A 14,873-nucleotide genomic window follows, 5' to 3' on the forward strand; every position below is an offset into this window, starting at 1 on the left:
CAGAGTGAAACTATATTGACATATCATATTGCTAAAAGTCCATAGTTTACAGTAGGCTCACTCTTGGTATTGTACATTTTATGGGTTTTGACAAATGCATAATGGCATATTGTAGTATCATACAGAGTAGTTCACTGTCCTGAAACTCTGTGCCCTGCCTATTCATCCTTTCTTCCCTCCTAACCCCTAGCAACCACTAATCCTTTTATTATCTCCACAGTTTTGCCTTTTCCAGAAAGTCATATAGTCGGAATCATACAGCAGGTAGCTTTTTCAGATTGACTTCTTTCACTTAGTAATATGCATTTAAGGTTCTTCCATGTCTTTCCATGGCTGATAGCTCATTTCTTTTTAGTACTGAATAATATTCCACTGTCTGGATGTACCACAGTTTGTTTATCCATTCACCTACTGAAGGCTATCTTGATTGCTCCTAAGTTTTGGCAATTATGAATAAAGCTGTTATAAACTTTTGTATGCAGGTTTTTGTGTAGGCATAAGTTATCAGCTCATTTGGGTAAATATTAAGAAGCATGGTTGCTGGATCATATGGTAAGAATATGTCAGTTTTGTAAGGAACTACCAAACTCTCTTTCAAAGTGGTTTTACCATTTTATGTTTCCACCAGCAATGAATGAGAGTTCCGGTTGGCACACGTTCTCACTAGCATTTGGTATCATCAGTGTTTTGGATTTTAGCCATTATAGTAGATGTGTAGTGGTATCTTGTTGTTTTAATATGCAATTATCTAATGATATATGAACATCTTTTCATATGCTTATTTGCCATCTGAATATCTACTTTTGTCAGGTGGCTGTTCAGATCTTTTGCTCATTTTTAATGGGGTTCTTAATTTTCTTATTGTTGAGTTTTAAGAGTTTTTAAATATATTTTAGATAATAGTCCTTTATTATTTGCAAATGTCTTTTGCAAATATTTTCTCCCAGTGTGTAGATTGTCTTCTCATTCTTTTGACAGTATCTTTCACAGAGCAGTTTTTAATTTTAATGAATTCCAGTTTATTATTTGTTTCATGAATTATGCCTTTGGTGTTATGTTTGAAAAATTATCACCATGCCCAAAGTACCTAGATTTTCTCCCACATAATCTTCTCAAAATTTTATAGTTTATGTTTTACGTTTAGGTCTATGATCCATTTTGAGTCAATTTTTGTGAAGAGTATAAGGTCTGTGACTAGATTCATATTTTTTTGCATTGGATGTCCATGTGTTCTATCACCATTTGTTGAAAAAAACTATCTTTTCTTTATTGTATTGCCCTTGCTCCTTTGTCAAAGGTAAGTTGACTATATTTATGGGGGTCTATCTGGGCTCTCTATTCTGTTGCATTGATCTGTTTGTTTACTTTTTTCCACCAGTACCACACTGTCTTGATTACTATAGCCTTACTGTAGTTGAGTGTCTGTCCTCTGATTTTGTTCTTCTCCTTCAATATTGTGTTGGCTATTTTGCACAGTTTTTATCCCTCCACATAATCTTTACAGTCAGTTTATTGATATACACAAAATAACTTAATGGGATTTTGACTGAGATTACATTGGTAGCTTTAGATCGAGTAGAGAAAAATTGACATCTTGACAATATTGAGTATTTCTGTCCATAAACATGGACTATTGCTCCATTTATTTAGTTCTTTTTTGATTTCTTTCATCAGAGTTTCATAGTTTTCCTCATGTACATCTTGTACATTTTTTTGTTAGATTTATATCTAAGTTTTTCATTTTTGTTGTGCTAATGTAAATGGTATTGTGTTTTTCAATTCCACTTATTCATTGTTGGTATATAGGAAAGTGATTGGCTTTTGTATGTTGATCATATATCCTGCAAACTTGCTTTAATTGCTAATTAGTTGCAGGATTTTTTTTTTTTCCTGGGTCAAGTTGTTTGGATTTTCTGCGTAGACAATTATGTCATCTGTAAACAAAGACAGTTTTCTATTTCCCCTTCCCAGTCTGTATACCTTTTATTTCCTTTTCTTTTCTTATTGCATTTGCTAGGACTTCCAATATGAAGTTGAATAGGAGTGGTGAGAATAGACATTCTTTCCTTGTTCCTGATCTTAGTGGGAAAGCTTCTAATTTCTCACCATTAAATATGATGTAATATGACATAAGCTGTAGGGTTTTTGTAGATGTTCTTTTTCAAGATGAGGAAGTTCCTCTCTGTTCCTAGTTTTCTGAGAGTTTTTATCATGAATAGATTTTGCATTTTGTCAAATGCCTTTTTTGCATCTATTGATATGAATATATGATTTTTCTTCTTTAGTCTGTGATGTTATGGATTCTATTAATTGATTTTTGAGTGTCGAACCAGCCATGCATACCTAGGATAAATCTTACTTGGCCATACTATATAATTATTTTTATATATTGTTGGATTTGATTTGCTAATATCTTGTTGAGGATTTTTACATCTATGTACATGAGAGATATTCTTTTGTAGTTTTCTTTTCTCATATTGTCTTTGCTTTCGGTATTAGGGTAATGCTAGCCTCATAAATCTGGGTTAGGAAGTATTGTTTCTGCTTCTACCTTTTGGAAGAGATTGTAGGCAATTAGTATAATTTCTTCCTTAAATATGTGGTAGAATTCACTCATGACCCCATCTGGGCCTGGTGCTGTTTTGGAAGGTTATTAATTTATTGAATCAATTTGTTTAATAGATGTAATTCTCTTCAAATAACCTATTTTTGTATGTGTGTGAGTTTTGGCAGATTGTGTCTTTCATGGAGTTAGTCCATATCATCTAGGTTCTCAAATTTACGGGCATAGAGTTGTTCATATTATTCCACTTTGTTGTTGTTATTATTATTATCTTTTTAATGTCTATGGCATCTGTAGTGACATCCTCTCTTTCATTTGCCATGTTAGTAATTGTGTCCTCTCTTTTTTATTTTTCTTAGTGTGGCTAGAGGTATATCAATTTTATTGATATTATCAAAGAAAAAACTTTTAAGATTTTGTTGATTTTCTCTACCGATTTCCTGTTTTCAATTTCATTGATTTTTGCTATATTTTTAATATGTCTTTTCTTCTTGTTACTTTGGATTTAATTTGTTTTTCTTTTTCTAGTTTGCTAAAGTGGAAATTTAGGTTATTGATTATAGTTTTTATTGCTTTTTAATATATGCGTTCTAAGTTATATATTTTCCTCTAAGTACTGCTTTGCTGCATCCCACGAACTTTGTTAAGTTGTATTTTCACTTTCAGTTAATTAAAAAAGCATTAAATTTTACTTGAAATTTTCTCTTTAATCCATGTCTTACTTACAAGTGTGTTATTTAATTTCCACATATTTTTGGATTTTCCAGGTATATATCAGTTATTGATTTCTAGTTTAATTTCATTGTGGTCCAAAATCAGGTATTGTATGATTTCTATTGTTTTAAATTTGTTAAGGTGTGTTTTATAGCACAGGATGTGGTCTGTCTTGGTGAATATTTTACATGACCTTGAGAAGAATGTGGGTTTTTGTTGTTGTTGTTTTGCTGTTGTTGTATAAAGTAGTCAAAGATGTCAGTAATAGCCAGCTAATCGATGATGCTGTTGAGTTCTGCTCTGTCCTTACTGATTTCTGCCTGCTAGACCTGCCCATCTCTGACAGAGGGATATTGAAGTATATGATAGTGGATTCATTTAATTTCTCCTTGCATTTCTATTAGTTTTTGCTTCACATATTTTGATGGTCTTGTTAGGTGCATACAATATAAGGATTGTTATGTCTTCTTGGAGAATTTAGCCCTTTATCATTATGTAATGCTCCTGTTTATCCCTGATAAACTTAGTTAGTCTGAAGAGTATGAGACTTTTAATGCAATGAAATGTATTATCTCTGGGATGATTTTACCTTCTATATGGGACTTTCTTAGTTTCTTATTAGCCTGCTTTAAAAACTTTTGCTGCAATTTTAAGTCCTATATACCTCCCAGTTCTTCTCTGCTTAAGAAAGCACATTAATAACACTAGTGCTTCTAATAATAATAAAAAACCATTTATATTTTTATCGATGATTGGATTAGTGGTTTATCAACACTTGTCTTTCATCTGTGTGCTCAGGGGAAGGTTTATGAGTGACCCTATTTTGCAACTTTCAATTCTACTTCAAGTTAAGAAGTCAAATCCAACAAAGATCTTTAGAAAACTCAGGGTTAGACCCTGTGCTCATTTCTGGAGGAATCAAAATTAGACCTTATGCTTCCTCAATGCAAAGACTCTGTCTTTCTAATAGCCTGGATTTGCAGTGCCTGACACATAATTGCCATACTATATATATTTCTATTGAAGTGAATGAGGGATTGAAGCTTACAATGTTTCCTAAATATACCTGTTTCTTGTTAGTAATGGAAAAGTTAGGGCCAAAGGGCAGTCTTTGTGGCATAACCTTATCTGTGCCCCAAACTTCTTCATTCAGACAGTAGGGTGTTATCCTTTGGCCGCTATGCTCCCCTCTCTGTTCATAAGTTCCTTTCCATGAATATTCTCACTTAAATAATCTTCCAGTCATATGACCTACACTGCTAGCTTTCCATACATGTTTAGAGGTTACCTTCGGGTTTAGGTTCCTAAGCTGGGATCTCCCACTAGGAGTGCAAAACATTGTAGACTAATGAATACAAAGATGTACAAGGCAAAGTCACTGAACTCAAATGTACCTACCTTCTAGCTTGAGAGAAAAACTTTTTCAAAAATTATTCAAGAGTGTGAATAAAGGAGGAGGAGTAGTGTGAAGGAGGAGATGAGGTAAGGATTTGGAGAATGGGTAAGAGTCAGCCACAGGTTCCAAACTGGAGGATAGTGGCAGTAGGCTGAACTTCTAAATTCTAATCCAAGTGGAGATTGGTGGTACAGAATGGTAATAAACAGATTTAAAGATTGAAATCTTTTTTACATTTGAAAAATTTGGTGATGCTCCAGGACATACTCTTTGCATTAATTTTCTACAGAGACAAAGCAGTCTGCCTGAGGGAATTAGCTTTGGGAGGATAGGAAGTTGCAAACAATCAGGATAGCAATAGGATTCCTTTATTTGATTTTGTTGCTTACAGGAATAGAAACTTTTATCAGAACTGATCTTCATTCATCTTCCTATTGTTAAACATTAGGGAATAATTCTGACATGGAGGCAAAGAAGGTTGAAATATATTGCAATATGTATACTATAATCCTTAAAATTTTTTTGCCTTAACTATCTATGGATACTTGCATAGAAATTGCTCTTTATCTTTCTGCATAGTAATTATCACTATGCTTGAGAATACATCATTTCCTCACTCTTCTTTGAAGGAAGTTCTAAACCTCCATCCCTACTCCCTTTGGTCTTTCTGTTACTTCATTTTATTCCATGATTTTATCTCTGCTTTTACATAACACATGCTAACTCACAAGGAACATGTTTTATCTTTATATTGGAATTTTTCATCTTTAGGAAGTTTGTTTATTAGACATTGTGGATAAAGGGTTAACAAAACTATTTCTCCTTCTGCATTGACAGATTTTACCTTTGATCAACTGTCTTCCTTTGTTCTCCCAGGGACTGATGAAGGAAATATGCTATCTATGTTTCTAGACTGTATTACTTGTATTTAAAAAAGATCTCTGATTTGTAAATTACATCTGGACTATGAAGAACTTTTAATGAGCTGTAAATAACCTGATGAGGATACCACAGCCTAAGGGTTCCCTGATTGATACAACTCCAAGCATATCCCTTGTGGAATTCTGAAAGCTATACCTGTGTTGTTATTATAGGTGCTGGGTTAGGTGACATTTAAGCCTAGACCTGAAAGATGAGTAGAATTAACTAGGCAAAAGGAGTAGTTAGCGGGTTAGGGAGAGTGTTTTTAAAATTCACTTTTGGAGACCCCACCAGGTGAGAGAGAATATAAAAATTTTGAAGAAAGGAAAGACATTTTCTATAACTGGAGTACAGAGAGCAGAAGATAGAGATGCACAAGGGAGACTGGAAAAGTAGGCAGGGGCAGGTTGTGTTAAGGAGTTTGGATTATTGTAAAGGTGGCAGCAAGTTACTGAAGGTTTTAAAGCATCTCCCAACCTGGTTTGCTTGTGCATATATCATGATATTTGAAAAAAATATCGAGACTTAGGCAATATACCTCTTTTTTGGTGCATATTTTGATCATGCTTTATATTCACTCTGGACCAATGGATATTAATGAGAACCTTTTTTTTTCCATAATAAGAAGCATTTAAAATTAGTATATCATGGATGTTGCTTAAAACAGATGTCTGTCTATCTCTCTATCTATCTATCTATCTACCTACTATCTATCTACTATCTATCTACCTATCTACTTATGCCACTGTGTATTGATAAGAATATAAATAGACTAAAACAGGTGGTATGTACAAGTTATTTAAATTGAGTTTCTCTACTGAAGCATATTAACTAATGCAGGGAGTAATTAGTATTATTTCTCCATGGATCTCTTGGTAACATGAGTTGGAGAAATGAGTTCTGAATAGGAAGGAGGCAATAGAACTTGTTATATGGGTTAGAGATGCAGATAACAATTGTAGTTTGCTACATTAGTTTTCTTTCAGTCTTTAAATTGTACTCTACAAAAGGAAATGGAAATGGACTATTTAGTCATTCATGTACAAAATCTACTTAGAATAAGACCCCAATGCTTATACAACAGAGTGGTTTCTATATAATTGCCTAATATTGTGCTACCCATGAAGATTAAATAACTATTAATTATTAATTACAATATCAGTGCTAGAGGAGTCAGAAATTATTATGAGAGATTTCTGTATTACTTAGTTTATTCTTTAATTAATGTATTCATTTTCTTAATAAATATTTGGTGCTTACACTGTGGCAGGGAGTTCTAGAGTGTGTGCTAGGGATAAAAGAATGAACAAGGGCTTCCCTGGTGGCGCAGTGGTTGAGCGTCCGCCTGCCGATGCAGGGGACACGGGTTCGTGCCCCGGTCCGGGAAGATCCCACGTGCTGCGGAGCGGCTGTGCCCGTGAGCCATGGCCGCTGAGCCTGCGCGTCCGGAGCCTGTTGCTCTGCAACGGGAGAGGCCGCAACTGTGAGAGGCCCGCGTTCCGCACAAAAAAAAAAAAAAAAAAAAGAATGAACAAAACATGATATGAATACACAATCAGAAAGAGACAAAGGGCACGAAGGGAACATACCTGGTCCTTTGAGATTATATAATGAAATGACCTGCTCTAGACTAAACCAAAACAGATTTTAGAACAACGGAAGCTATATGATTTTAAACTATGAGTGACTTCAAAAGATAACTCTTATATAATGTTCAGAATAGAGTGGATGGAATCAAATGAACGCCTTAAGATTTATTAGAACACTTCCATAGGTCTAGGAGAGAGATGCTAGTAGCATGGTTTAAGATGGTGTCAGTGGCGATGAAGAAAAGTGAATAAATTGGAAAGATATTTAGGAGTTAAAGTTAATAGGGTTTTAAGATAAATTGGGTATGGGAGATATCAAAGAAAGGAGCAACATGAATACTTCTTGGTTTCTGGTTTGTGTAATCAAATGGCTAGTGCTTATATATTAGAAAAGAACCAGGGGCAATGTCTGGAATGGGAAGGTGGAGGGGAGAGTAGTAACATTTTTTTTTTTTTTTTAATGGGAGAGACATGAGATATTTAAATGTCTATGGGAAAGATGTAGTTGCAGGGGGAGTGGCTGGATTTTAGAGCAGAGGAGAGAAAGTTTAAAATATAGTGGATAGATGAATTCATAAGACAAGTAGTAAAATTGCTAGGTAATTAGGAGATGTTTTGAGATTGATGATAATGAATTTCTAGTGGAATCAGTCTGCCCTACTGTATTACTTTCTTAAGCAGTTCTTAAACACAGCCCTGAAGAAAGCTGATAATTGAGTTAGAATTAGGGTTTTGATACAGGTTATAATGAAGAGACAGACATGCTAAGGAATTCAGGATGTATGGTGGTGTTGAAATTATAGGGCCACATAAAGAAGAAAATGGAGAATGGAGGGGTTAATAGATTGGGAAAAAGCAGATCTGTCAGTAGACTGGAGATTCAATAAGGTTGAATGTTGATGTAATTGGACGGTTTAGCTCAACATAGAAGAAGATGTGGTCAGGAAACAAGGTGGTTCAATTCAAGATTTCAGAGCCGGAAAACGTTTTAGATATGAGAAATTTCAGATTATGACCTCGGGAGTGGGCATCTAAGGAAAAGTGAAAAGATTGTTGGAGATGAATTGGTGGAGAAACTGCGAGGCCAGGTTTTCAGCAGGGTCATCCACATGGAAACAAGTTACACAGGGTGAGGGCAAGCTTTAGGTGAGGTTGGATTTAAGAAGTATTTAGGAAGTATATGAAGTAATAACTTGGAGTTCTTTGTTCTCATGGAATATTTACTGGCATAAATTCTTGCAAAGCAAAATAGTGACACGTTTCCCAATACAAAAGGTAAATAATATCTAACAATTGCATGTTAACATTTATTTTACATATTCATATCTTACCTGTTTGGAAGAATGTCTTGTTAAAATGAGACTTCTGTATCACATACATATCTATGTTGCCCCCATTTTAAGTCAAACAAGTATGAAATACTGTACACATAAATACATGTGCTTTCCTCACATTTGTATCAGTTAGCTTTTTTTCCCACATAACAAACTACTCCAAAACTTAATGGATAATAACAATCACCATTCATTAAACTCACTTTCCTGTGACCTGAGTGATTCTGCTGACTTTGGCTAGATTTGGCTTATCTCAACTAAGTTCACCCGTACGTCTGCGGTAGGCTGCTGAGATGGCTGGTGACTCACTGATCCCAGATGGCTCAGATGGATGTCATAGGGCTGCTCCTATGGTCTCTCATCCTCCAAAAGCCTAGTTGCCATTCTTCATATGGCAACTTAGAATGGCCGTGGGTTCTAAGACCATGACTGGAGGCTATGCTTCTTGAGGTCTAGGCTTGGAACTGGCACAGTGTCACTTACACCACATTCTGCTGGCCAAAGTAAGTCATAAGGCCAGTCTAGACTGAAGTCAAAATGGGGAAATAGACCGTATCTTTTGATGGGAGAGGTCACATTGCCAAAGGGTATGGATGCAGGGAAGGAAATGACCCGAGCTATTTTTTTCCAAACAATCTACTACACATCCTGTGTGTGAGAATGCTAGATGTAGGTGAAAAACCGAGCAACTGGATGTTATAAGTCTGTACTCCTGCTCTCTCACCCCCACTTAATTGTCATGTGTCCTTGGACAAGAAAGGTCTTTGATCATTCCTCTTTTGTTTATAAAGCAAGGGGGGAAGAAGGTAGGAAAGAATACTAGCTATCAGCCTACTATCCTTAGTGATAATCAAATGAGAGAATTGATTTGTATTTTAAACGGCTTTATCATTGTAAGCCATTATTTTTATGCTGATTACATCCCACATCTCTTTAATGTGGGAATCCACAAAAATATCCTGAAGAGTTAATAACGCTGAGATATCTCCTGGATATTTTTCTTTATGCTCCTATGGCCTGAGGGGCTTTTCAAGTAAGGAAACCGGCTAGAAAGGAAGGCTGATGACTGAAAGTTCTCCATTGACCCTGCTGTGTTCTATTATGCATTTGATGTGTTTGATATTCTCTTCCAGCAGTGGAACCCCAGGGATTTGTGAGCTAAGAGCTCAGAGGTTGGGATAGAGGCAGAATGCCACTGGAGTGCAGAGGAAGGCACAGGAAGATTGGAAAGCGTGGAGTGAAATTAAGCAGAAAATGAATGAGCAGACAAAACTGGTGGAAAGCACAGAATCAAGAGGTTGTTATAAAAAGGTGTTAGGACAGAAGGGAGTCATTTTATTTTGGCCTGTCAAAGTATCCAGTATTACTATATGGGTTAAATTAAAATTCCCAACAAGGGATTAAATGTAATTTGAGGAGACTTGCCTGGCAGCCCAGTGGTTAAGACTTCACCTTCCAATGCATGGGGTGTGGGTTCGACCCCTGGTTGGGGAGCTAAGATCCCACATGTCTCGTGGCCAAAAAACCAAAACATAAAACAGAAGTAATATTGTAACAAGTTTAATAAAGAGTTTAAAAAATGGTCCACATCAAAAAAAAAACTTAAAAAAATTATGTCTGTAAAAAAAGTATAATTTAAGGACCAATCTAAAGGTTATGAGGGTGAGTTATAAAATAAGTAAAATCTCTTATTTTAGATAGAGTTGAATATGACACCTCTTCCCCCTCCCCAAATCACATGATACAGAAGAAATCATTAATCTGAATTATGTACCGTGGTGAAATGTTAACCTTAACAACACAACAGTGACTAATGGATTTTCCTTAACATTGTTTTGATATTTAAATAAAACATTCTTTAAAAATTACATCAATGTTACATGTAGAGCTCACGGAAGCCACTTTGACTTCTAATGACGTCTAATCCCTAAGAGTAGTTCCATTTGTATTTAAACTTTTATAAATGGAATCATGCAATATATACTCTTTTGTGTCTAGTCTCTTTTGTTCAGTATGATACTTTTTAGATTCATTCTTGTTATTTCATATAGTTCTAGTCTGTTCATGTTTATTTCTAGATAGTATTGCATTGAGTGAAGGTGCAATGATTTATCCATTCTACTGGAGATGGACATTTGGATTGTTTCAAGTTTTAAGTATTTCATCAAATTTTAGAACAAAGTCATTAACTTTGAGTTTTGATGATAGTAATTGCATTAAATTCTTTTGGATACGAAACAGTGGAGAATGAGATAGCTAAAAAAAAACTTTCCAAATAAAGCAAACACTTCTGTATTACTCATTTTGAATAACAGTTTCTGGTTTGATAAGTAGATGAAAGGGACACTGTGGACAAATTAAAAGGTGAAACTTTGGGGTTATGTTTGAGAGCAAAAAGGAGTTTGGTTTGACTGGAGCACTATTGCTTGGCAAAGGCATGGTTGGAAATGACCTGGCAGTGTGGACAGAAATGGGGTTGTGGACCTTGAAGGCCTGTAGAAATTGTGTTTAATGTCTATAATGAGCCTCTGGAGGATATGCTCGATACTGTCTTTTAAGAAGATTAATATTGCAATGATTATTGGGATAAGGACAGGAAGACTGCCCAGCAGTTGGCTATTGTGGGAAATGCATGAAGAATCTGAAGGACTAGGTCCATTCCTCGCTAGCTGTGTGACTTTAGACAAGTCGTGTAACCTGTCTGAGCTTCAGTGTCCGCCTATGAACAGTGGAGATAGGAGTCCTGGTATTGTGAGAATGAAATGAGTTGGGCCATGTTAGAGAATTGCAGACTCTCTAGGGTTCTGGGGCCTCCACAGACCCCTAAGTGGGCCACTGTTGGGCCTGGGTGGGAATAAATGGGAGGCAAGGTATTTAATCTCCTTTACTCAGTCTTATAGAGACTGCCTGTATTTAAGCCAATACTGCTGGTACAAATGTGATTTGTTTATATCTAGAGCACATTATGCTCTAGATATAGTGAGGTTCAGAATGAGGTCAGCTAGTGAAGTGCAAGGAGTGTGGACAAGACTGCCTATATTTGATTCTTGGCCCCTCCTCTTACCAGCTGCATGAACTTAGTCAAATTATTTAATGTTTCTAGGCTATGTTTAGTAATGATACCTATCACATAAGATTATTAACTATGCCCCCTCCCTGCCCCACCACACACTCAATTCACCCCACCCACATTTACTTGTGTCGTAAAAAGATTTTCATACATTTATTGAACGTATTGACTGCTTAACCTATTACCATATGCCATACTTTGTAATTACACTGGGTATATTCTTCAAGGGGTTTAGAGTTTCCTGGGATACCATACGTGCAAACAGAGACTTGTAATAAAGTGCTATTATGATGACTGTTGTAATAGAGATGGACAAAGAGGACATGATAATACAAAATAAGGACACCTAACTCTCACAGTGGGTATAACAATGAAGATGGTGGGGGAGGTAAGAAGATGTCAGGGAAATGGACAAGGAGGAGAGAGTCTCTGCCATAAACTCTAAGTAAGACCCCGGCCACCAAGAGAGTGGGAGGGAAGAGTGCTTTAAGTACAGGGGACAAATTGTTAATGTGGCATGAAACAGCATGGGCACTCTGGGAACTACACATAGTTGAGCATGGCAGGAGTCTAGACAGCAGGAGGAGGACTTGCTGGGAGAGATGCTGACCAGACAGGCAGATGCTAGGTCCTGAAGGGCTTTGCATGTCATAGTAGGGAGAATACTTGATTCTGTAGGTAATGAGCTAATACTAAAGATTTTAGACCAGAGAGGGACATGATTAGATATGTATGATGTAAAACGATAGCAGGCTGGTAGCCTCTACAGTGTGATCACATAATTAAAGGGAGTGAGAACAGAGGTAGTATGGCTGATGGAGGGGCTATTCCTGTCACACAGTGAGAAAAAACATGAAGCCATGACCAAGGCATGGCCTTGAGAATAAGAAAGAAGGGATATTTTTGAGAGATTTCTTGAGCACTTTGAATGCTGAGATCCTCAAGACTTGATAACCGGTTGGATGTGACAGGAAAGGGGGTGTGCAGCCCCAGGTCTGAGAGACTGGCTTCATAATGATGTTGTTCACAAGAGTAGGGACATATTACCTTTTGAACACCTATGGAATATCTAAATGGAAATGTACAGCAGGTATTTGGCTTCTGTAGCAGGAACTCATAGAAGTCAGTTGAAACATGGGCATGGCGTAAATCATCCAGGAGAGGCTGAGGGTAATCGTAATGAGAATCCTAACACATAGAAGAAGCATGGATAAGGTTAGCCCCAGAAAATGATTTTGAAAGACACGTCAGCTGGAGAGTTGGCTAAGATCTAGGAGAAAGTGGTGACATAGAGCCCATGACAGAGAGAGTTTACGATACTTACCAAACATTTTGTAACATTTAAATAATATTGGACATGGCTATAGAAAATGGTGCTTTTTGATTAAGTGGAGTCCAGAGTAGGTACCCCTCAGGGTGGATCACCTCCTCTTGGAGAGATCTGCCTACATCAGAGGTCAGGGGAGTGTGTCCTCCCGTTATTTGGGCCTAATTCGGGTGGGTCCTGATTCTTTACATTCTAGTTGAGGGTTGTGACTAGTTTTTAGTTTAAATGGGGTTAAAGGTTTCCTCTCTGTTTTTTCTTCTTTTGTTTTTAGCTGTGTTTCGAAAAAAGAATTCCAGTAGAAATAATTTTCTCTGTAGTATTGTGTTGGCCAAAACGTTCGTTCGGGTTTTTGTAAGATCTTATAGAAAATCCCGAATGAACTTTTTGGCCAACCCAGTATTTAAATAGAAGTAACACAGTTCCTTTAAAAATTGGAGCTAAGTGGAAGACAACATCTACAATAACACTGTTTTTATTTTTTAATTGAACCCTTTGGGTTTTTCATGCATTTTGACTATGGGTTTCTTTAGAGCAGAAGCAAGGCACATTTGTCTTAATGTCCCCAGGGCACAACTCAGAGCCTGTCATATAGAAATCCTCAATAAAAACTTATTTTTGTCTTTCTTGTTCATGATTATGTAGTTCCTTTTTTGAGAGCTTCCAAGCTCTCCTGAATCTTCTTACCTTTCAACATCTCATTTCATTGAATTATGCCAATTCATCTTCTGAATTTTATTAATGCTACTCTTACTGTCTAAAGTTCAATATCCCTGCCTAAGAGCCAGGCCTAAGGTTATCGAGGTTGAGACAGAAAACTGTCCGGATGCTCCTGTTCCTTTTTTTGCTTCCATAAGTTCTCCTGTTTTTACTTCTCTTTGTTTTCTCTCTCTCTATTTCAAATTTTTATTTTGCAAAATTTCAAATATATACTATCATATAGAGTATAACCAAATGTATTCCCAGCCTCTTTTCACTGTAACTTTATGATGCCATAATTGGAGTCTCATTAATGTTACATCTGTTCTACTATACCAACCAGTTCCTCCATGTTGATCAGACTTAAGTTCAGAGTAGGTTATGTTAGCTGCCTTGTCTCCTCCCTGGGATATAGAATTAGCAGTAAGGAAGTTATGGACTCTGTGAGACTTGGAGGTGATGATCAGATGAGAGGATCCTGGGTCACTGCTTTGTCTTTCTCTCATGCACCAGGAATGGCTTTACCCTCTCTACCTGGGTGGCTTATCACATGCTTCCTCAAAAAGTAACTTTGAGAACTTCACTGATTGAATAAAGTCTATGCTATGTTTCCATTTGGATAATGCTATATTTGATGTTTTTTGTTTTTTTTTTGTGGTACGCGGGCCTCTCACTGTTGTGGCCTCTCCTGTTGCGGAGCACAGGCTCCGGACGCGCAGGCTCAGCGGCCATGGCTCACGGGCCCAGCCGCTCCGCGGCATGTGGGATCCTCCCGGACTGGGGCACGAACCCGTGTCCCCTGCATCGGCAGGCGGACGCTCAACCACTGCGCCACCAAGGAAGCCCTATATTTGATGTTTTAAGCTTAACAAAATATGAATTTTCTTGCTGCCATTCCCTTAAAGTATTCTTTTCAATGACTATTGCCAGAAGATGATAGAGTTTTGTAGGTATGTGCCCATTCTAGGTTCAACTCTTCACTTTTTCACAGCTCTGCAAATTTAGTGCTTATCATAACTGTGGCAGGAGGTGGTGGAAATAATGGCATTTGCTCATTCTAATATACACAGAAGTATTTCCTGTTTGCTTGACAGTAAAACTAGGATTCCTTTTTCAGAAGTTTTGCTGTTCATAGCATTTATAAAGAAATAAAATTAAATCTTTTAGAGTACAGGAAAAGTTTTGTAGGAAGAAGAAATAAAAGGTCTAAATTCATCACCCTATTTCTATACTCTGAGTATATTGCATTTGAGCTATTTTCTC

At 36.8% G+C, this 14,873-nt stretch overlaps 1 protein-coding gene across 2 annotated transcripts in view; it reads left to right on the forward strand.

Annotated features, from left to right (window-relative positions):
• The window catches only part of KCNH5 (potassium voltage-gated channel subfamily H member 5), a 324,888-nt gene that overhangs the window by 71,633 nt on the left and 238,382 nt on the right, over window positions 1–14,873 (forward strand). The gene's annotated exons all lie outside the window — the stretch shown is intronic.

The sequence above is a fragment of the Delphinus delphis genome, chromosome 2, assembly GCF_949987515.2.
Source record: "Delphinus delphis chromosome 2, mDelDel1.2, whole genome shotgun sequence".
Lineage (NCBI taxonomy): Eukaryota > Metazoa > Chordata > Mammalia > Artiodactyla > Delphinidae > Delphinus > Delphinus delphis.